We start from the raw sequence: 23,453 nt of genomic DNA on the forward strand, positions 1-23,453 counted from the left end.
AGTAGTGAGCAAAGACGAGTGGGCCAAAATTCACACAGCGATGGAAAAGACAATCACAGGGTCTCGCAAGTTTGATTTCAGTTATTTTTTTCAAAGGGTGGCACAAGCAGTTCTTTGGTTGTGGACATGTGTGATTCAGGTTTTTAATAAATCTTTATGTTTAACAAATAAAATGACGGCCGCTCAGGTGGTGCAGTGGTAAAAACACACACTGAAACCAGAGCTGGGATCTGGAATACATCGTATCGAATCTTAGCTCTGCCTGCCAACTAGGCTGAGCGGCCACATGAACAACGATTGGCCTGTTGTTCAGATATGGGCGGGACTAAGCCAGATGGGGTCTCTCTCTCTCATGACTGGTGCAATTACCACCTCTGCTGGCTTATTGATGGTGCCTGCACAGAGATGAGAAAAAAGTGCTCTCAGGGTGTGTCTCTCCGTACACGACGCTGAGCTGCACTGCACTTGTCAAAGTGTACGTAATAAGATGCATACGGCTGCTGCCCACGTGTCGGAGGGGGCGTGGGTTAGCTTTGTTCTCCTCAATCAGAGCGGGGATCGGCATTGGTGGAGAGGAAGCATGATGCAATCGGGCAATTGGATGCACTAAAAGGGGAGAAAATGCATAAACAAAATATAGAAAAAACAAATTAAATGACCATTTAAATTTTTTTTCAATTTATTTATGCCTTTTCTCCCATTTTCTCCCGATGTAGCGTAGTCAATTTGTCTTCCACTGCTGGTGGATCCCTGATTGCATTCGAGGAGGGTATATTGCTGCTCACGTCTCCTCCGACACATGCGCAGTCCTGGCGGCCCCTTCTTTTCACCCATGCATTTTGCACAGGCGCCTCTCTATCTGCTAACCAGGGTCCTTACACAGTGTTTGAAGACCCCACCCACATAGTCCGGCATCCCACCCCGTATTAAAATTAATTGGAAGATGTGAAACATTTTCCTCAATACTCGATTTAATCCCAATTTAGCGTAGCCAATTAATCTTTCGCTGCTGGGACCCTGACACGCTCTTTTTCGATGGTTGCACAATCAACCGACCACTTCTTATTCACCCATACTCTGGTGGATTTGCACGTGAGGTCAGTCTCAAGCACGGAGAGTCGCACACAGATCACCGCATTCCTTCACTTCTGTACAGGCGCTTCAGGCTACTAACCAGGGTCCTTACACAGCGTCGAAGACCCCACCCCTTCTTAAGTCTGGTCTTTTCCCACACAGCAGACTACTGACCAGTTTTGTCTGCTGCAGGCTAAAGGACCCCCAGCCAATCAGTAGCAGAGCTGAGATTCCCAGAATCCCAAAGCTGATATGCTAGCGAAACCTGGGCGCCAGATCTGAGACATGTGACAAATGAGCAAAATAGAACAAACCTAATTACTATTTAGGCTTGATTAGGTTCAGTGTTGCTTGTGCTATAAATAAGCATAAAGAAAAATCTAGCTTCTTATTATGATGCTAATCATGGTTACGTTGAATAATGCACTCTAGCAGGGATCAGGTGGCATTATGGAAATGTGCTGTTGGGATCACAGTGTCTCTCACTGATTGCTTGGTTGCCAAGTTCTCATCTCGAGTGTCATATTGCTTTAATTTGAGAATTTTAAGGTGTGTTTGTTTTTGTTTTTGCCTCAGCAGGAAACCCACAGCCCCGTGGTGCATTGTTCTGATGCCAATAAATGTGTGAGAAAATATCCAGGGGTTTGAGAAGATTCCAGACACACGGTCCCGGTAAGCCATCCAGCCTGCTGCATCTTTAAGCTTTGCCTCGGGGGGTTGGCACTGTTTGCTACACTGTATACAGAGACACTGTATGGCCAAGAATGTAGGATCAGCCTGTAATGTACTGGGGAAGCATTTTTATAGGACTTTGTAGTGGGGTTGTGCAAATAAGTGCCCACATCCCAAATGTGTTTAGTGGTGTTGTGGTCAGGGTTCTGTGCCACCACTAACATTACTGCCTACCATACTAGTACAAATTGTCTTAAAAGCTACTTACGCACTCACTTTCATAACTGCTTATCCAATTAGGGTCGTGGGGGGGGGGGGGGGGGGGGGGGGTTGTTTGCAGGAGCCTATCCCAGCTTTTTATTGGGTGCAAGGCACACAGCAACACCCTGGACATGTCGCCAGTCCATCACAAGGCAGACACACATATACACACACACACCCAGTCTCCAATTAACCTGACTGCATGTTTTTGGACTGTGGGAGGAAACCGGAGCTCCTGGAGGAAACCCACGCAGACACGGGAAGAACATGCAAACTTCGCACAGAAAGGACCCGGACCGCCCTGCCTGAGGATCGAACCCAGGACCTTCTTGCTGTGAGGCGACAGTGCTACCCACCAAGCCACCGTGGCACCCCGTCTTAAAATCTATAGCAAGAAATTTGCAAGTAGTTATAGTACAAATAAATAAGTAATTTACAGTTGTATTCAGAAATATTTAACCTCCCTCCACCTAAAATGTATTATGATTGGGGTCCTACTAAGTTCACGGGAAATTGTGCTTAATTTCACAGACCTCATTTTTCAAATCATACAGATTTCACAGATTTTGAAAGAAAAGAGCCACATGTCATGGCAGTGATTAAATTACACTTTTAAATCAAATGATAGAATCAATGGAAGCTACAATACACAGCACAGCCTACTTTAACGGTTGAATATAAACCTACAACTTTAAGAATCGGTGCAAGGCTGCGTCTCAAATATGAAAATTCTCGTCCGTATTTTGACACCTGCGTCCACAGTTTTCCAAACTCAGTTACCTGAGTAGTATTTTTAGCTGCTTTAGTCTTCGACATCTTGAACATTTTGACTAACCGATTGCTAACTGAATTGCCGTAGGATTGCTAGGATGCCTCATAGTGCAAATGAACTAGTAAACATGAGGCACATGAACGCTACACAAATTAAAAATGTTAAATCACTAAACACAAACCTTAAAGTTTAAAGTTTTGAGAACCTTTTTTTATGCATTTTCTCCCGAAAATTTAGCACACTGAATTTTGTCTTTCGCTGCTGAGAGATACCAGATTGCATTCAAGGAGAGCACGTCGCTGTACACGCCTCTTACGACACGTGCACAGCCCTTCTCCTTTCACCAGTGCATTCTGCACAGGCGTCTCTTCTGCCAATCAGGGTCCTTACACAGCGTATTAAGACCCACCCACCCACACATAGTCCGGCCCCCACCCTGCAGATTTGATGGCCAAATAGTATCTGCTTCAGGCACTGCCAATTATGCCCGCCAGATGTCGCCCAGCCGACTGGTGGCAACACCAAGTTTCGAACCGAGGAGTTCAGAATCTCGGTGCTGGTGTGCTAGTGGAATATCCCGCTGCGCCACCTGGGCACATTGAGAACATAATTTTGAGTTAAAACTCTTAACAAATGCCCAAGTGCACTAATCTTTAACTTCCAGCCTCAGTACATGTGGGAACATCATTTTCCCTTGAAAACCTTTAATAAGTGAATTTGATAAGTGCTACCAAGCTTCTGACATCTCTGTTGTGGAATCTTCACCCATTCCTCTGATGGAAAAGCCTCCAGCCCATTAAGGTATTATGGCTTTCGTACTGCAACTACTTTCATTTAATCCCATTAATGTTTTTTTAAGGGATTTAAATCTGGAGACTGATAAGCCCAAAGTAATCCAAGTTTATCCAAAGTGACTTAAAGTAATGTGACAGTATATTATGCAATTGAGGGTTAAGGGCATTGCACCCAGGCCCAACAGTGGCAACCTGACAGTGGTGGGGCTTGAACCAGTGACTTTTCGATTACTAGTTCAATACCCTAACTGCTAGGCTACAACTGCCCTCAATTATCACTAAAGTTTATCACTAAAATTCTCCACAGAAGGAGGAACAAGCCCTGGTGTTTCAGTGAATCCATGATGCCAGTCACACCGCCCAGATCCTGCAACAGAGGAACGTCCCCAAATCATCACTGACCCACTTCCATGCTTGGCCCTGGAGATAATATTCTTCTGGTCTTGCGCCAGACCAACCGCTGATCCATATGGCCAAACTATGTCCGGTCATAAAGTCTGTGGTTGCTAAGTGATCTTCTTATGTTTTCCACTGACCCATTTATCCCAGCCTTTGTCAGATCGTCCTGTAAGTCTTTAGCAGCAAAACAGACTTTTCTTCAGCATGTTAAGGCTTTGGATAAAAATTTGGCCTTTCTCACATAGCCAGAGACCTAATAAAGATATACAATCCCAAATCAGAAAAAGTTGGGACAGTATGGAAAATGCAAATATAATAAAAATGCAGTGTTCCTCACATTTACTTTGACTTTTATTTGGGCGATTTAAAAAAAAAAAAAAAATCTCGATTATTTAAAAATTATACCCGATTGTCGATTACGATTTCGATTTTTTTTGTTCTTGTATAATGCAATTAAAATAAGACTCAAATTTCTTTTTTTGCATTGTAATTAAAGGCTGCAGAAGTGCAAAAATAGTAACAGCACCACCTATAATTATCCTTTTACGGGACTCAAACTTTATAACAATAACGATATCACAATAATTAACAATAATTAAGACAAAATAGATCTAAATTATCTATATCCTTATCTATCTATGTCTAAGAATAGCTCACAAACAACTTTTATTTTAAATAATGTTCAGCAGAACCTCCTTACATTAGGAAAAAAACTACAAAAAGTTCTTTACAGGTTTCTTAAAAGGAACACGAGCCTGTACTGTGCTGTTTCCACCACTGAGTGAGTCTGTATCAGTATCTACACTGGGGGGGGCATCAAGTGATCACTCAGCTCAGCTTAGATTTTGTCCTCTTGTGATTTGGGGGGTGGATACAACATTTTAAACATTTAAGCATGTGTAATGTGTCATTTTAGTCCCATAAAACTTTCAAACTGTATTAACCACTATTATGTGTCGTAGAATGATTCGATTCTATTGAACGACACTTTAAGCCAAAATAAAATAAAGTGATTTGCGCATTTGGGAGTCGTTACATACATACGGCTCTTTAAAGGGAACCGAGACAAAAGATCCGACTCCCTATCGCAGAATTCACTGCAGCAGTTTCCCCAGACGGGATTTTTTTACTCAGTAACGGATGGGATTTAAAATGTAGCGAATTACAATTCTTAGTACAAAACTGACTTAAGTAAAAGTAAAATTACAGGCTGTAAAATCTACTTTAAAAAGTACAAGTACACAAAAAAAACGACTCAATTACAGTAACGCGAGTAAATGTAATTCGTTACTTTCCAGCCAATCCTGATCGCGCTCATCGGCTCCGTATTTTGATTCAGTTCAGCGGTGTTTGATTCGGTGAATCTTAATTAAACTCTTCTGTTTGTGTCTCGTTTTGCCGATCGTGTTTGCGCTCCTTATTACTGAATCGAACCGTTACCGTGTATAATCCTTGTTGTCTTCCGTTTACTGTTTTGGTTTTCGCTGGTTTTGGACTCTACCTGATTTTGTACACTTTTTATATTAAACTTTCCCTGATTTATATTCCGCGAGCGTCTGGTCAGTTTCTGCTTCGTGACATGTTGGTATTTTAATTAAAATATAAAGTATGTAAACAATCGCGATTGTCACATTCTAACATCGGGTGAAAACGTTCATGCGAATTAACCGAATTAATCGTGAAAATCGCCCAGCCCTAGTTTGAACCCAAGATATTTCATGTTTTATCTGCTCAACTTCATTTCATTTATTAATAAACATCCATTCCTGCATTTCAGGCCTGCAACACATTCCAACAGGTGATTGTAATCATGGTTTGGTACAATGTGTGAGAAAATTATTGAAATGTTTAAAAACAATGAACCTCAAAGAAAGATTGGAAGGGATTTGCATATTTCTCCCTCTACAGTGCATAATATCATTAAACCATTCAAGGAATCGGGAGGAATTTCAATGCGTAAAAGCTAAGGGCGCAAGCTTAAGCTAAACGCCCGTGATCTAAGATCCCTTAGACTGCACTGCACCAAGAACCGCCACTCAACAATAGCTGATATAACCACACGGGTGAGGGATTACTTTGGCAAACCTTTGTTAAGCACTACAATACAGAGTTACATGCACAAATGCCACTTTACTGTGCAAATAAGAAGCCGAATGTTGACCATGTCTAGAACTGGCAATAAGTATACACTGTTCAGCCATAACATTAAAACCACCTCCTTGTTTCTACACGCACTGTCCATGTTATCAGCTCCACTTACCATATAGAAGCACTTTGTAGTTCTACAATTACTGACTGTAGTCCATCTGTTTCTCTGCATGCTTTGTTAACCCCTTTCATGCTGTTCTTCAATGGTCAGGACCCCCACAGGACCACTACAGAGTAGGTATTATTTGGGTGGTGAATCATTCTCAGCACTGCAGTGACACTGACATGGTGGTGGTGTGTTAGTGTGTGTTGTGCTGGTATGAGTGGATCAGACACAGCAGTGCTGCTGGAGTTTTTAAACACCTCACTGTTACTGCTGGACTGAGAATAGTCCACCAACCAAAAATATCCAGCCAACAGCACCCTGTAGGCAGCGTCTTATGACCACTGATGAAGGTCTAGAAGATGACCAACTCAAACAGCAGCAATAGATGAGCGATCGTCTCTGACTTTACATCTACAAGGTGGACCAACTAGGTAGGAGTGTCTAATAGAGTGGACAGTGAGGGGACACAGTACTTAAAAACTCCAGCAGCGCTGCTGTGTCTGATCCACTCATACCAGCACAACACACACTAACACACCACCACCATGTCAGTGTCACTGCAGTGCTGAGAATGATCCACCACCTAAATAATACCTACTCTGTGGGGGTCCTGACCATTGAAGAACAGCATGAAAGGGGGCTAACAAAGCATGTGGAGAAACAGATGGACTACAGTCAGTAATTGTAGAACTACAAAGTTCTTTTATATGGTAAGTGGAGCTGATAAAATGGACAGTGAGTGTAGAAACAAGGAGGTGGTTTTAATGTTATGGCTGATCAGTGTATACTTATTGCCACTTATGGACATTGGTGTGCATTTTCCTTCATGCTTAACTGTGGAAGCATTGCAGTCACTGTTGTATTTCTCTTAAGGTTCTTCGAAGACACCTTCCTAGAGTGCCACCGTTCAACTCAAAATTATCTTATTCTGCCAAAAATTTCATTCTGTCTGAAGTTTTTCTCAAATGTGATGACTTGTAAACAAATCTTACAGACAGAAAATCTGCAACACGACCTTCTGCTAATTGTTATCCTGGAGAGAGTCTTGCTTTAATTATAAATTAGAATTCATTTAGAATGTTCTGTTGCCACACACACACACACACACACAAAATCATGTCTTACCCTCTAGCCCATCATGTCAAGTCTGCATAATCAGCTATTTGAGACATAATTGGTGTGCTAATTTAATAGATGGCCCTTTCTTGTTCCAGCAGGGTATTGTTCCTACGCACAAAGCAAGGTCTTTAAAGACATAAAGACCCCAACCCCACTGAACACCTTTGTGATGAATTGGAACACTGATTATAAACCGGAGTCAGGTTGCCCAACATCAGTGCCTGACCTTACAAAAATCTAAAAAAAAAAACATTCTGTGCTGCACATCAAAAAAACAAGCCAGTAAAGTATTCTGCTACCGATAGTTTGTCTATGTGCAGTTTATTTCTTTCTTTATAAACTCAGCAAACTAAAGATGCTCGGTTACATTAGCAATCAGTTAGACAAAATGTCCAAGATGTTGAAGTCTAAAGCAGCTAAAACACGACTCGAGTAACTGAGTTTGGAACACAACCAACCGATTCTTTGAACCCAGAGGGGAGTGTCAAAACATGGACGAGTATTTTCGACTATTAAGGTACACCAATCAGCCATAACATTAAGACCACCTCCTTGTTCCTACACTCACTGTCCATTTTATCAGCTCCACTTACCATATACAGTAGAAGCACTTTGTAGTTCTACAATTACTGACTGTAGTCCGTCTGTTTCTCTACATACCTCTTTAGCCTGCTTTCACCCTGTTCTTCAATGGTCAGGACCCCCACAGGACCACCACAGAGCAGGTATTATTTAGGTGGTGGATGATTCTCAGCACTGCAGTGACACTGACATGGTGGTGGTGTGTTAGTGTGTGTTGTGCTGGTATGAGTGGATCAGACACAGCAGCGCTGCTGGAGTTTTTAAATACTGTGTCCCCTCACTGTCCACTCTATTAGACACTCCTACCTAGTTGGTCCACCTTGTAGATGTAAAGTCAGAGACGATCGCTCATCTATTGCTGCTGTTTGAGTTGGTCATCTTCTAGACCTTCATCAGTGGTCACAGGACGCTGCCCACAGGGCACTGTTGGCTGGATATATTTTTGGTTGGTGGACTATTCTCAGTCCAGCAGTAACAGTGAGGTATTTAAAACTCCATCAGCACTGTTGTGTCTTATCCAATCGTAGCAGCACAACACACACTAACACACCACCACCATGTCAGTGTCACTGCAGTGCTGAGAATGATCCACCACCTAAATAATACCTGCTCTGTGGTGGTCCTGTGGGGGTCCTGACTATTCCAGAACAGCATGAACGGGGGCTAACAAAGCATGCAGAGAAACAGATGGACTACAGTCAGTAACTGTAGAACTACAAAGTGCTTCAATATGGTAAGTGGAGCTGATAACATGGACAGTGAGTGTAGAAACAAGGAGGTGGTTGATGGTTGAATATGTTGGTTAATTGGTTACCATAGCAAGTATAGTCATCAGCAATGTTTTAGAGATAGACACACACACACACACACACATTAAGGACAATAAATCACTGAACCACCACTGCCCACGACAAGGATTCATAGATCAGATGCTGAATGAGAATCAGCGACAGAATTAAAAAAAAGTCTTTTATAATTAGATTTGCTCAGCCTCTGCCTCTCCCTGCATCATTCTCATTCCTGTCCGCTGCAGGCATCTGCTCTTATTTCTGGGTCATTTGTTGTCATCATTTGTGTGTGTGTGTGTGTGTGTGTGCACATGTACAAGAGAGAAAATGTGTGTGAGTGTGCATAAGCATATGTATTTCCATCTGTGAAATTGTGTGTATATGTGCATGTACAAATACTAAATATACAGTGTATCACAAAAGTGAGTACACCCCTCACATTTCTGCAGATATTTAAGTATATCTTTTCATGGGACAACACTGACAAAATGACACTTTGACACAATGAAAAGTAGTCTGTGTGCAGCTTATATAACAGTGTAAATTTATTCTTCCCTCAAAATAACTCAATATATAGCCATTAATGTCTAAACTACCGGCAACAAAAGTGAGTACACCCCTAAGAGACTACACCCCTAAATGTCCAAATTGAGCACTGCTTGTCATTTTCCCTCCAAAATGTCATGTGATTTGTTAGTGTTACTAGGTCTCAGGTGTGCATAGGGAGCAGGTGTGTTCAATTTAGTAGTACAGCTCTCACACTCTCTCATACTGGCCACTGAAAGTTCCAACATGGCACCTCATGGCAAAGAACTCTCTGAGGATCTTAAAAGACGAATTGTTGCGCTACATGAAGATGGCCAAGGCTACAAGAAGATTGCCAACACCCTGAAACTGAGCTGCAGCACAGTGGCCAAGATCATCCAGCGTTTTAAAAGAGCAGGGTCCACTCAGAACAGACCTCGCGTTGGTCGTCCAAAGAAGCTGAGTGCACGTGCTCAGCGTCACATCCAACTGCTGTCTTTGAAAGATAGGCGCAGGAGTGCTGTCAGCATTGCTGCAGAGATTGAAAAGGTGGGGGGTCAGCCTGTCAGTGCTCGGACCATACGCCGCACACTATATCAAATTGGTCTGCATGGCTGTCACCCCAGAAGGAAGCCTCTTCTGAAGTCTCTACACAAGAAAGCCCGCAAACAGTTTGCTGAAGACATGTCAACAAAGGACATGGATTACTGGAACCATGTCCTATGGTCTGATGAGACCAAGATTAATTTGTTTGGTTCAGATGGTCTCAAGCATGTGTGGCGGCAATCAGGTGAGGAGTACAAAGATAAGTGTGTCATGCCTACAGTCAAGCATGGTGGTGGGAATGCCATGGTCTGGGGCTGCATGAGTGCAGCAGGTGTTGGGGAGTTACATTTCATTGAGGGACACATGAACTCCAATATGTACTGTGAAATACTGAAGCAGAGCATGATCCCCTCCCTCCGGAAACTGGGTCGCAGGGCAGTGTTCCAGCATGATAATGACCCCAAACACACCTCTAAGACGACCACTGCTTTATTGAAGAGGCTGAGGGTAAAGGTGATGGACTGGCCAAGCATGTCTCCAGACCTAAACCCAATAGAACATCTTTGGGGCATCCTCAAGCGGAAGGTGGAGGAGCGCAAAGTCTCGAATATCCGCCAGCTCCGTGATGTCGTCATGGAGGAGTGGAAAAGCATTCCAGTGGCAACCTGTGAAGCTCTGGTAAACTCCATGCCCAGGAGAGTTAAGGCAGTTTTGGGAAATAATGGTGGCCACACAAAATATTGACACTTCAGGAACTTTCACTAAGGGGTGTACTCACTTTTGTTGCCGGTGGTTTAGACATTAATGGCTGTATATTGAGTTATTTTGAGGGAAGAATAAATTTACACTATTATATAAGCTGCACACAGACTACTTTTCATTGTGTCAAAGTGTCATTTTGTCAGTGTTGACCCATGAAAAGATATACTTAAATATCTGCAGAAATGTGAGGGGTGTACTCACTTTTGTGATACACTGTATGTACTTACGTGGGTGTTTGTGTGTGTATGTGCGTGCATAGAAGTGTGGGTGTGTGTGTGTCTGTGTGCGATGTTCACGCCAGGCTGCTCGTCGTCTCCTGCGTGGGTTAATTGAATTATGATTGATTTCTCTGAGAGGGCATGAAGAGTTGAGCTCAAAGGTCTAATGTACAGTTTTCTATCAACACTAATCACCGCTGTTGGCGCTGAGAACATTACAGACTGGTAGAAAATGCCGTTTCCTCTCCTGGAACTAAAGTTTAAATAGATCTGAGAGAGAAAAAGGCTTTTTGAAATGACATGACCACACTTCAGATGTTTATGCTTAAGCATGAACAAGATAAATGTCCTAAAACTGATTATGTGATGATGTTGATGAGTAACGTTCTACAACCTTAAATCAGAAAAAGTTGGGACAGCATGGAAAAAGCAAATAATAAAAAAAAACACAGAGTTTCTTACGTTTACTTTGACTTTTATTTGATTGTGGACAGGGTGAAGCTGTCGCATTTTTCTTTTCAAAATTCTCTATTGGGGACAGGTCAGGACTGCAGGCAGGCAAGTCCAGTACCCGTACCCTCTTCTTCCGCAGCCATGCCTTTGTAATGTGAGCAGCATGTGCACTGAAATTCTTCCTGATTCCTTGTATGATTTAATGATATTATGCTCTGTAGAGGGAGAAATATGCAAATCCTTTCCAATCTTTCTTTGAGGTACATTGTTTTTAAACATTTCAATCATTTTGTCACACATTTGTGGACAAACTGGAGATCCTCTGACCATCTTTGCTCATCAAAGACTCAAAGCCTTTCCATGATTACAATCACCTGTTGACATCACCTGTGTAATATCATTATTTAGTTTTTTCACCTCATTACTAGCCCTAAATTGCTTCTGTCCCAACTTTTTTTGGAATGTGTTGCAGGCCTGAAATGCAGGAATGAATGTTTTTTAATAAATGAAATAAAGTTGAGCAGACAAAACATGAAATATCTCAGGTTCTTCCTGTCTGACATCAAATAAAAGTATAAAATTGTAAGGAACTCTGTTTTTATTTTATTTGCATTTTCCATACTGTCCCAACTTCTTCTGATTTGGAGTTGTACCATTGTACTTCATAAAGAACTTAACTGCTTTCTTCAGGTGGCACGGTGGCTCAATGGGTAGCACTGTCTCACAGCAAGAGGGTCCTGGATTCGATTCCTAGGTGAAGTGGCTCGGGTCCTTTCCGTGTGGAGTTTGCATGTTCTCCCCGTGTCTGCGTGGTTTTCCTTCTGGAGCTCCGGTTTCCTCCCACAGTCTAAAGACATGCAAGTGAGGTGAATTGGAGACACTAAATTATCTATGACTGTGTTTGACATTAAAAAACCTGAAATGATGAGTCTTGTGTAATCGGTAATAGGGGTGTGCTATATCGTATCGTTCACGATAATACCGGTATAATTTAAAAAAAGCCCATATCGTAATAATAGCGATATTCTGCGTTGTTTACGTAATGACGTCACACAGCTACGCAAATGGCGTACGTTCGTTACGTGGGTCATTTGGGCAAACTCCAAGTCCACCATAAATTAATCTTTGGCAACCCAAACCCCAACCACCGCTTTGCCGGCGACTTTTTTGCGGAAGTATTTCTGCACGCAGGTTCACACAGGGACGCAATTCAACAGCGCACCTCCACCAAACAGTGCAGGAATACTCTCAACATTAAGCCTGAGTTGTCAACCACCAACGCAGAAGTACTACTACTACTACTTAGTACTACTGCTACTGTACTTAGTAGTACTTGTGGCACGCTACGAGTAAAGGCGCTACGAGTAAAGGCGCCGCCGGGCTCTGCGCGTTCCAGTGTTGCCAGATTGGGCGGATTTTGTTGGGAAACAATTTAATAGCAGTTAAATAACACTTCTATTTAAAAGAAAATATTCCGTTTTAAAAAGCTCCAGCATTGAAGAAGGTTATTAAAAGTAAAGTCAATTTTCAATGCTGATTTGGCTTAATAGTGTTGGTCAGTCTGTATCATATTGTTAAAAGAAAATTAAAATTAGTTTTCCATGCATTCACGCTAGCATGTTCTGGGGTTCAATTGAGTGTGTCATCATTACACACAAGTTGGCAGCCAAATTATAAAGTATTGCAAAGGAATATCTTTTTTGTTTTTTTATACCGTTTTTTTTCTTACTTGTCAGGGAAAATTAAGAGAAAAAAGTAGTATGCGGGTCTTCGTGATGTAATTCTACATGGCACTCACTGCCTGTATAGGTAAATGAGTGAGTGACCACATAAAAAAAGGTATCAGTTTCTGTGCGACCCCTGTGTGAGCAATGGTCTCAGTCTGGCCACCCCTATGGAAATTGTCTGACTCCGCCATTACATTATGTTACATTATTTTTACTGGAAAGACAAAATACAGAAAAGTGTGCGTAATTCTTACATACGTCTTACATTTTTTTACGTCTTACATTATTTTTACGTCTTACATTATTTTTTTTTGCAATAGTGTTTTCTCGAAATAAATAAAATATTCTTCAGTGTTTTGTTATATGGACTTATCATTTTCAGCGGTAATACAGTAGTAATGATCAACTGATCAACCAACGAAGAAGTCATTGTTCGATTAACACAGTCTAGTTAAATGCTATTTAAATTAATTTTTAGCAGCTGACAATTGATTTTTATGAGATTTAAGGCTTACCAATACAAGGTAGGTGTACAAACTCATTTAGAAAAAGCCGCCTTTTTATTTTTAAGTTTTTTAAAATACATTATTATTAATTATATCATGAATGACAGAACTATTGAACATTAAAACCACATACAATTGCTGTTTTTTGTACATGTGGATCTATCTGCTTGTTGCATTATAACTATTATAATTATTATTTTACAAAACATGGCGGCATTGTGGCTCGGTGGGTAGTACTGTCGCCTCACAGCAAGAAGGTCCTGGGTTTGATTTCCATGTAAAGGGGTTTGTGTCCTTTCTGTGTTTGCATGTTTTTCCCATGTCTGCGTGGATTTCCTTCGGGAGCTCCGGTTTCCTCTCACAGTCCAAAGACGTGCAAGTGAGGTGAATTTGAGACAAATAATTGTCTATGACCGTGTTTGACATTAAAGACTTAAACTGATGAATCTTGTGTAAAAAGTGGCTCTCTGTCCTGTCATCAATGTAACCAAAGTGTGTAAAACATGACATTATAATCCTAATAAATGAATAAATAAATACTTTGTAGCTCATCTTTATGCTGGTAAATGTGGGGGAACATTGGGGGAACGTTTGTGAAGGAACATTGAGGGAACGTTCGGGGGGAAACGTTGAGGGAACGTTCATGGGGGAACGTTGGGGGAACGTTCGTGGGGGAACGTTGAGGGAACACTTGTGGGGGAACGTTGAGGGAACGTTGAGGGAACTTTCGTGGGGGAACGTTGGGGGAACATTCGTGTGGAAACGTTCGGGGGGAACGTTGAGGGAACGTTCGTGGGGGAACTTTGGGGGAACGTTCGTGGGGGAACGTTGAGGGAACGTTCGTGGGGAACGTTGAGGGAACGTTTGGGGGGGGGAACGTTGAGGGAACGTTCGTGGGGGAACGTTTGGGGGGGAACGTTGAGGGAACGTTCGTGGGGGAACGTTCGGAGGGGAATGTTGGGGGAATGTTCGGGGGGGAACGTTGGGGGAACGTTCGTGAAGGAACGTTGAGGGAACCACCCAAACGTTTTCTCAACAGTCCACCCAACCATTCCCTCAACAAGAAAACGAGTCGTTATTCGTTTCAAAAACCAATATAAATATACAAGCGCATGCTCGCGCTGACATGCATGTATTTACTTCATATACAGTGTAAATCATGCAAGTGTTGAGAAAGTAATAATAACGTAACGGTGCGTCTCCTGTTGTTCTGACTTGTGTGTTTGTGTATGTGATGTGCATATATCTGTAAAAAACAAACATTATGGGGAGTGATTTCTGTACTGGATGTTGTACGTGGTCATGTTAGTTTATACTGGATGATTGCCCGACGTCGTCATTTATTTATTTATCTTCTTTTTATAGTATTTCTTGTTGTCGGCCAATAAACAACCAAGGAGCAAACAGCAATTAAAAATCAAATAAAGCTGGGCCAGTGATAGCTCAGTGGTTAAGGTACTGGACTAGTAAACAGAAGGTTGCCGGTTCAAGCCCCACCACCACCACCAAGTTGCCACTGTTGGGTCCCTGAGCAAGGCCCTTAACCCGCAATTGCTCATTGTGTAAGTCGCTTTGGATAAAAAGCGTCTGCTAAATGCTGAAAATGTAAATGTTAAATAATAATAAAGTGCATGAAGCAGAACGCTGATTAAAATGCATTAAATGTTGTAATAGTTACACAGTAACATGAACGATTAGTTATACCTGTATTACAGAACTGAGTTCTATACAGTAAAAGAAAATATTAATGTAAATGTTGTGGTGACGGTGATGTAAAATAATTCAAAGTCCAAACATGTGAGGGGGGTTTAACGAGAACGCTACTTTTAATACCACACAAGCTCAGTGCAAAACAACAGAAGAACATGAGCACAGCCGGAAACGATAAATTCTGATACCTTCCCTACACACTCGCTACCTGCGCCCTATAGTGCACTTAACATTCTTAAGGGCCAGACAATATATTTGTAATTCACATTACACGACAGGAGATACCTTAGAAACAACTTTCTTTTTCTTAGAATAGCCCCCCTTTTTTTTAAGTAAAAATAGTTCTTGTGCTAGCTTCCTAAGCATGAATTTTAATAAAAGTGCCTGTAAAACATTTGGAACATGTAGCTTTGTCTCAGAAGTGTCTTTTTGTTATTACCTTATGGGATAAAAACATATCGAGATATACTGTATATCGTATATTGCCGTTCAGCAAAAAAATATCGAGATATTATTTTTGATCCATATCGCCCAGCCCTAATCAGTAACTACGTGTCCTGTCCTGATTGTAACCAAAAGAGTGTAAATGACGTTAAAATCCTAATAAATAAATTACTACTTTATTTTTACATTTATAATATTTACATTATTTTCTTACTGCATCGTCAGATTTCGACCGTCCACATCTGAGTGCATCTGAGTTTATAGAAGCGCCGTGCTGCTTGTTAATCCACCTACGTCCTTAATAGTTCAGCTGTAGGTTCACAGCAGTTCACCACACAACATAATGATAAAAATAACAAAGCACATGGAGCTGAAGGTCCTCAGAATGTGAGAAATAAAACGCTGACGTTTTTAAAGCGGTTGCATTAAACATTTTTCAGTTATTTGTTTTCTTGTTTGTGGGATGAGCGTGTTCTAATCAATGTTTCAAACCTAAAACTTTAAACTTTTTGTTTTATCTTTTTTGGCACATTGGTTCATTATCTGTACAGCCTAAACAATGTTAATGACCTCGTATCAACTTTCTCTATTAGCTTGTTACCTTCCTGTCATCTCTTCTCTCCTTTAGAACCCTTTTGCCCTTAAACACCCACCTCAACTGAAATAAACCAACTAAACTAAAGAAATAAGGCCTGATTTCCACCCACCACTATGATCCTGGCATTAACACTTCGTTGCATATTGATTATTCTGGATTCTTTGACTGTACTGGTTATGATCCTGGTTATTTATATCTATAAGTACTTCTATTTAAGTACAATGTATGATTTACAGATTTACACTGTGGCTGCTCAGCATTTACAGAGTAATCAGAGATGCAACATGATGCAACTAAAAGAGTTTCAGCGCTCGGGTGGTTTCAGGCTCTTGTATTTGAATCTCAGCTTTGCTTTCAGCCAGCTGGGCGGCTACATAGACATTTGATTGGCTGTGTGTCTGTAAGGGGCAGGACAATGGCTAAACAGGGTTTTGTTATAACTGCAGCAATTACGCCCCCTGCTGGCTGACCAGTGGCGCCTACACAATGAGATGAGGAATAACGGAGATCGTATGTGATCCCCATATAAATCTGCCTCCTGCAGGTGAATTAAAGTGATCGGTACTGCACATGTGTCGGTGGGGCGTGTGATGGTAGCAACCCTACTCAGTCAGGAGTGGAGTTCTGCAACAGTAGAGACAATCAGGTTTATTGGATCCAACTAGATTGGGAGGAAATCGGGGGTAAACAGGAAATGTAAGAGAAAAAAATAATAGAGTTTCCAAGTGACCAAATAGATAACTGGATATTTTGAGGTTTAACTTCTCCAGAATAATGGCAGTGTATGGCAAAGGGTTGGCAAAGAGGAGCAGTGGTGGAAAGTTGAAGCTTACTGACTGGGATGAAAACCACAACATAATAGTTGCTAAATGACCCGAAAGTAGCAGAGCTATAAAAATCACCACAGAACTAAATGGGCAATTTTATGACCAAGTTGTGCCAAAATCTGCCTTGAACCTCACAAAGCTGGAGGTGGGGCTTGTATGTGGCTGTGGCTCATCCACTATTCATGCAGGCACCACAACCAGCCAGCAGAGGTCACATTTTCCACAGCAGTAAGGGACCCTGTTGATTTTCCTCCCTCAGACACCTGACCAGGATGAAAACACAATTTTCCAAACTACTTTCAAGCCCATTTGGCTGTATTTGTCACAGTAACATGACGATTTTCATGCACTGCCATCTGAGGGCTCAAAGGTCCTGCACATTCAAGCCATATTTCCATGCTTGCACCTTGCTTTGTACGGTCTGGATTTCTCTGGTTTCTCTGAATCTGTTCACAGTATTATGTACAGAGGATGTTAAGGACCTAAATTATTTAAAGATTTTTTTATATATTCAATTTTCATCAACCATTTTATCATAGTCAAGCTTGAGGCAAAGCCTGGGCTGTAAGGCATGAATACCCTGGACAGGGCACCAATCTATTGCTGGTCTTGGGCCCTCAATGTCTCAAGAGATTTATTATAGGTAAAACTTAGTGTTTAATGTTGTCAGAAGTTAACTGTACTTTAAATAAGCTCGTGGATCAGCTTTTTTTAATTGTAGTTTTTTGACCACTATTAAAACCTCCACTTCTCTATCAAACCCTGTGAGACCTGCATTTTAAATGCAATCAATCATCCTTGTCTTCATTCAACTATAGTTTTCTCTTTGACCTTCCTCACTCGTATATTTAGCTTGCGTTGGCATTATAGTTCCTGCGCTGCTCTGCCTTTGGTTTGCACAGCTCGCATCAGCAGATAGTTCGGAAGGTTGAATTTTCCAAGTGTGACTTCTGCCAAGAGTCCTGTATCTTCAATTTACTATTATTTACCAGAAGCTTTTATTTAGTGCAACGTTCATGTGATGCAGAATGCACTTCAAAAATTAATCCACTCCAGGAGCTGTTAGTGGAGCTGACTGTTAGAGTAAAACTGCAAGAATTTTAGGTTATTATAGAGGATATGGAGAAAATATCAGAAATCTCAAATATATTCATTGGAAGGAGCTTATGAGGATCTTTTACCTTTATACATCTTTAACTCTTATTGTAATCCTTTCCTTCAAATGAATGGTTTGTGATGTTTCTTTAAGCATTTCATAAAAGATTGTCTTTCTGTTCTTTAATAAAGAAGAACGATACATATTTCACAGTCTAAGCTCCAGAATGATCCATAAAGATTTAATAATGTTAAAAAATCTGGTTATTACGGGGACCATAAAACATCCTGATGTTCATCAAACCAATTTTTAAGAATCTTCAGAAATATGTATGTAAAAACCATCCTACAATTTGGAAACACCATCAAGAAATAGTACCTGTACCATAGGGTGCACCTGGTCCTGGAAAATTGCCTACTGTGTGCAAAGCTATTCATTTTCACTGAATGCTTCCCAAATTGGCATCCTTTGGCTTCTTTCAAACATTCAGTGTGTGAACTTTTGACCAGTCTTGACCTGTACATTCCCCCTTGCACCTAAATGGTATTCACTCTTTGATGGAGTGTGTTTGTAGGATTCTGTGCCCATTTATATTCTCTACTCTCCAGTTCATCTCAAAGGTATTTGGTGGGATTGAGGTCTGTGCAGACCACAGGAGGTCCTCAAATTGCAGTTGGTCATACAGTGTATTTATGGTACTTGATTTGTATACAGGGACACAGTCAGGCTGGAGCAGGAAAGAACCTTCCCATTACTGTTGCACCAAAGCTGGAAGTGTAGAGTTAATTTAATGTAATTAATTTTATGAACCTGTCAGCAATGGGTGTGGCTGAAAGACCGAAACTTAGTAATTAGGATGTGTGTTCACAATTTGGCCCTTGTTAAACTCGCTCAAATCCTTATGCTCGCCCATTTTTTCTGATTCTAACACATCAACTTTGAGAATAAAATGTTCATTTGCTGCCTAATATATCCCACCCACTAACAGGTGCTGTGATGAAGAGATAATCAGTGTTATTCACTTTACCTGTCAGTGGTCATAATGTTACGCTTTGTCAGTGTACATTATAATGTTTCCGAGTTTTTAGATGAACATGACGGTCCAAAGAAACAAAAACTAGACTTGTTTGTAGAGAAACAGTCCTTGCCAGCTTCCATTTAGCTCCCTACAGCATCTTATTTAACTTTAAAGCCTTTACATGATAATTATAATAATAGTAATTATGTAATAATAGTGAATGAAGAAGATTTCAGGCGCACTGGGAAAAATGAATATTCAGAGGTAAGTGTGTATGTTTAATTTAAATAAGTATAATAATCTTCCTATTAGGATTATCAACTGGTGAGTGAAACTGGCAAAATCTTAAAAAAGTTTATACAATGGGTGTGGCTGAAAGACCTAAACTCAATAATTAGGATGTGTGTCCACATACCTTTGATAATACTGTGTAGTTAATTAGTGTATAATATTGTGTTGACGTATCTGTTGTGATCTTTTGTACATTTCTTTCAACAGTAAGATACACAGGTCTGAATAGACACACTATATAATACATTTCAGTCTGTATGGCAGTGTTATTAACATAGTGACCCACGGTGAGTCAGATTGCAGTAAAGCAGCATGTGACCAAAATAAAACGGCAAAAAACTGTAAACCAAATGATTCCCTGACAGACAGAGAGAGCACATCTAAGAGACTTATACCTCAGCAGCCACTGAAAAGCTGCCCTCGTGCTCCTGCCCTCGGCAAACTGCCTCTAATTGGCAATTACGTTCCCTGGTCGCTGTGTTTACGTCTCCCCTGTCCCCGTTTCATCAAAGGTGCCGTCTCTGAGCTTCTGCTCGGCAAATTGCTCCATCTCTGCACCCTGAGCTTGCTAACTTCTCTAATTCTGATACTAAGGAGCAGGAACCAGTCATCACTCTTTCCGTGGGTGTTGGTGTGTGTGTGTGTGTTTCTGTATGTGTGGCAGTCATTAAATAAATGTGTGAATTTTTTAAGCTTCTACACCGAGGTGCCTTTCAGGAACAGAAAAGGTTTTCTGTGAAACGGCTCGTGATGTATTTTAGAAATAAAATTAAAGCTGGCTCACTGTTAAGCAAACTGTGATGCACTGTGTATTTTGACACCTTTCTATCAGAACCAGCATTAACTTCTTCAGCAGTTTGAACTACAGTAGCTCGTCTGTTGGATCGGACAACACGGGCCAGCCTTCGCTCCCCACGTGCATCAGTGAGCCTTGGCCGCCCATGACCCTGTCACCGGTTTACCACTGTTTCTTCCTTGGACCACTTTTGATAGATACTAACCACTGCAGACCGGGAACACCCCGGAGATGCTCTGACCCAGTCGTCTAGCCATCCCATTTTTCCTGCTTCTAACATTAAGTTTGAGGATGAAATGTTCACTTGCTGCCTAATATATCCCACCCACTAACAGGTGCCATGATGAAGAGATAATCAGTGTTAGTCACTTCATCTGTCAGTGGTCATAATGTTATGCCTCGTCGGTGTACATTATAAAGTTTCCGAGTTTTTAGATGAAAATGACGGCTTTAAAGGAACAAAAACTAGACGTATTTATAGAGACACAGTCCATGCCGGCTTCCATTTAGCTCCCTACAGCAACTCCAAAGCCTTTATATAATAATAATGATGATAAAAGTAATTACATAATAATAGTGCAGAGAACTTCGGGCGCACTGGGAAAATGAATATTTTTTTACTGAGTTCAGAGAGAAGTGTGTATGTTTAATTTAAATAAGTATACTAATCCTCCCATTAGGATTATCAACTGGTGAGTCAAATTGGCAAAGTCTTAGTTAATACAACGCTGTCAGATATAGACAATTAGCCACTCAAACTAAAAATCAGAGTAAGTAAATAACGTAGGTCTATTAAATCTTTTTTGTTTTATTAAAAAAGGCTGTCCCGCATATGGTACATATGGTATGGACAGTTTTTACTTCATCTAGCCCCCAACAAGAAAAGTTTGGACCCCCCTAACTCCTTACACGCACCTATAAAATTGGTACCTCAATCAGAACGGAGCTGTTTTGCAGGGCCCCTGAGAGCGAAGAAGCACCTGAGAGCATTTATGCAGCTGGACATGTCCAAAGACTCGATGACCTCAGTATGCACAGCTCTTGAACTCGTACAGCTAAACGTGATGGCCCACCGCTTACTCTCTGCCTGTCCTCCTCTGGTACGTCGGGTTGTGATGGACCAGGGCCCAAATACATCAAGCCCTACATATGTAAAGGGAGGGCAGGTTATGAGGTGTTCAGGTGGCAGGTCTGCCATCCGTTGTTCTTGAAGCTTTCCACATAACTTGCGACAAGTTACACATTTGTTGAATACTGAATTGATTAACGTTTTGCCTCCCATTTACATTTTCATTTTCAGCATTTAGCAGATGCTTTTATCCAAAGCAACTTACAGTAGTGTGACACTATACAGTTTGATCAATTGAGGGTTAAGGGCCTTGCTCAGTGGCCCAACAGCAGCACCCTGGCAGTGGTGGGGCTTGAACCATTGACCTTTTGATTACTAGTCCAGTACCTTACCCGCTAGGCTACAACTGCCCTGATCCAGAGAGCCCAAGATCCAGAATCCTGCTGCCCTTCTATCAGGTGACGGCCCTGATGTCTGACTTGCTCACGGTAATGTCGTGTGAGCAGTAGGGAGATGTGGTTATCTTTGGGCAGAATTACTGGGTTTTTTTCTACAGTTGCAAGGTTTGAGTGCTTGAGCCGGCCTCCTATGCAAATGAGGTTATCCTGCAAAGTTGGGCTGAGTTTCTGCAAGGGGCTGCTTTTGTGTATTGCTCTGTTGGCTTGGATGGCTAACAGTTCTTTTGCAAAGGATAGTCTTTGTGCGTAAGATCGAGGTTGCACTGATTCCCGTGTTCCAGATCCACTGCAACCATGACCAGGAGAACAAAGCTAAACATGGTTGAACAACATCTGTCTTTCTGGTTACAGATAATCCGAATCATTTAACTCGTCTGTAAACACGATGCAATTCTCTACAGCAATGCTTTATTTTTATTAGGTTTAATCCCGGTCCCTCACAGTTAGTCACATCATATTTGTTTAGTGTTGCATAAAAGTTTTGTGTAGTGTAGTTTTTTACTGAATTCATTTGCATTCTTATTATTGTACAAAGCACAAACTGCATTTTTTCTGAAGCCTAATGCTAGATTTTCACGACAGATTCAGATAATTGAACTGACACACTTTCATCTCCAGACTGTGACTCACAGTCCAGGAGTGGCAACACAAATGAACAGTAAAGTGACAGCAAATCGCTCCGGCTCTGGCAAATGCTTTAAAAGTGTCAGAGTTAAAGAACAAACCTAGCTGTTAGTCACTGAAGCATTTTTTTTTTACTTTAATTCAGATGAATACTGGCAGTACATACACACACACACACACACACATTTTTCTGTTGTCCTTTGTGTAGCGTGTAGTTCCTGTTAAACTGGTAAACAAGTCTGATTCTCCTCGAGTTGTTTTCCTGAGATCTGAGACGGATTCCTGTGTTCATCCTCGTAGTTAAAAACACATGTTCAGCCTGGAGTGTGACCGGTGCTCTGAGATACTTTCCTGATTGCTTGAAGAACGCCAAGCTATTACTGGTTGGAGTAAAATACCTTAGAGTCTGAAGGGCAGCACTTTATCCTGCATTTCTAACATCTAACAACTAAATCTAATACTATGAGGCGAAAAAATGTAGACACCTGTATATAAGCTTGTCAGACATCCGATTCCAAATCCAGGGCATTAGTATGGAGTTGCCCCTCTTTGCAGCTTTAAAAGCTTCCACTGTTTTAAGAATGCTTTGAAAATAGTCATAAAACTTTACTGCACCTTTAAAAAAGATTTTTGTAGAACACCTTATGCTAACTTTCCACAATACAGTGAATTGGGGTTCTTCAGATTCAGACAGTGGCATAACTAGGAGCTCATAGGCCCCAGTGCAAAAAAAGTTTTTGGGCCCCCTCAACAATATATATATATATGTCTAGTAACGTTAAGCAGGTTACACAGATTCCCCAAATCCCTTGCTGTGCACTCACTGTATATTTTAATTACATGTATTCTGATATTTTATTGTCTTTTAGTTATTTTAATATTTTACTTAACAAAAATATAGTCGTGTTTTTACTTTGCTTATTGCCACACTTTACCGCTAGCATTAGCTACTTGCTACTGTAGAGGGTCAGCTCACCTAGCTGCTGCGAGTGCTGCTCGTCCGGCGGGGATGCTACGGGTCTTTTGCTGCGTGCAGTGGTGGAGGTGTGGGAATAAAGGCACATGACAAG

The 23,453-nt window shown here is 41.2% G+C and overlaps 1 protein-coding gene across 2 annotated transcripts in view; it reads left to right on the forward strand.

The window, feature by feature from the left end:
- Positions 1–23,453, forward strand: part of gulp1a (GULP PTB domain containing engulfment adaptor 1a) — a 111,310-nt gene that overhangs the window by 36,894 nt on the left and 50,963 nt on the right. For both annotated transcript variants that reach the window (XM_063006060.1, XM_063006059.1), the window contains exon 2: positions 1,651–1,746. The gene's annotated coding sequence lies outside the window, so the exon portion shown is untranslated. The remainder of the gene's footprint in view (positions 1–1,650; positions 1,747–23,453) is intronic.

The sequence above is a fragment of the Trichomycterus rosablanca genome, chromosome 12 (genome assembly GCF_030014385.1).
Source record: "Trichomycterus rosablanca isolate fTriRos1 chromosome 12, fTriRos1.hap1, whole genome shotgun sequence".
NCBI classification, from domain to species: Eukaryota; Metazoa; Chordata; class Actinopteri; order Siluriformes; family Trichomycteridae; genus Trichomycterus; species Trichomycterus rosablanca.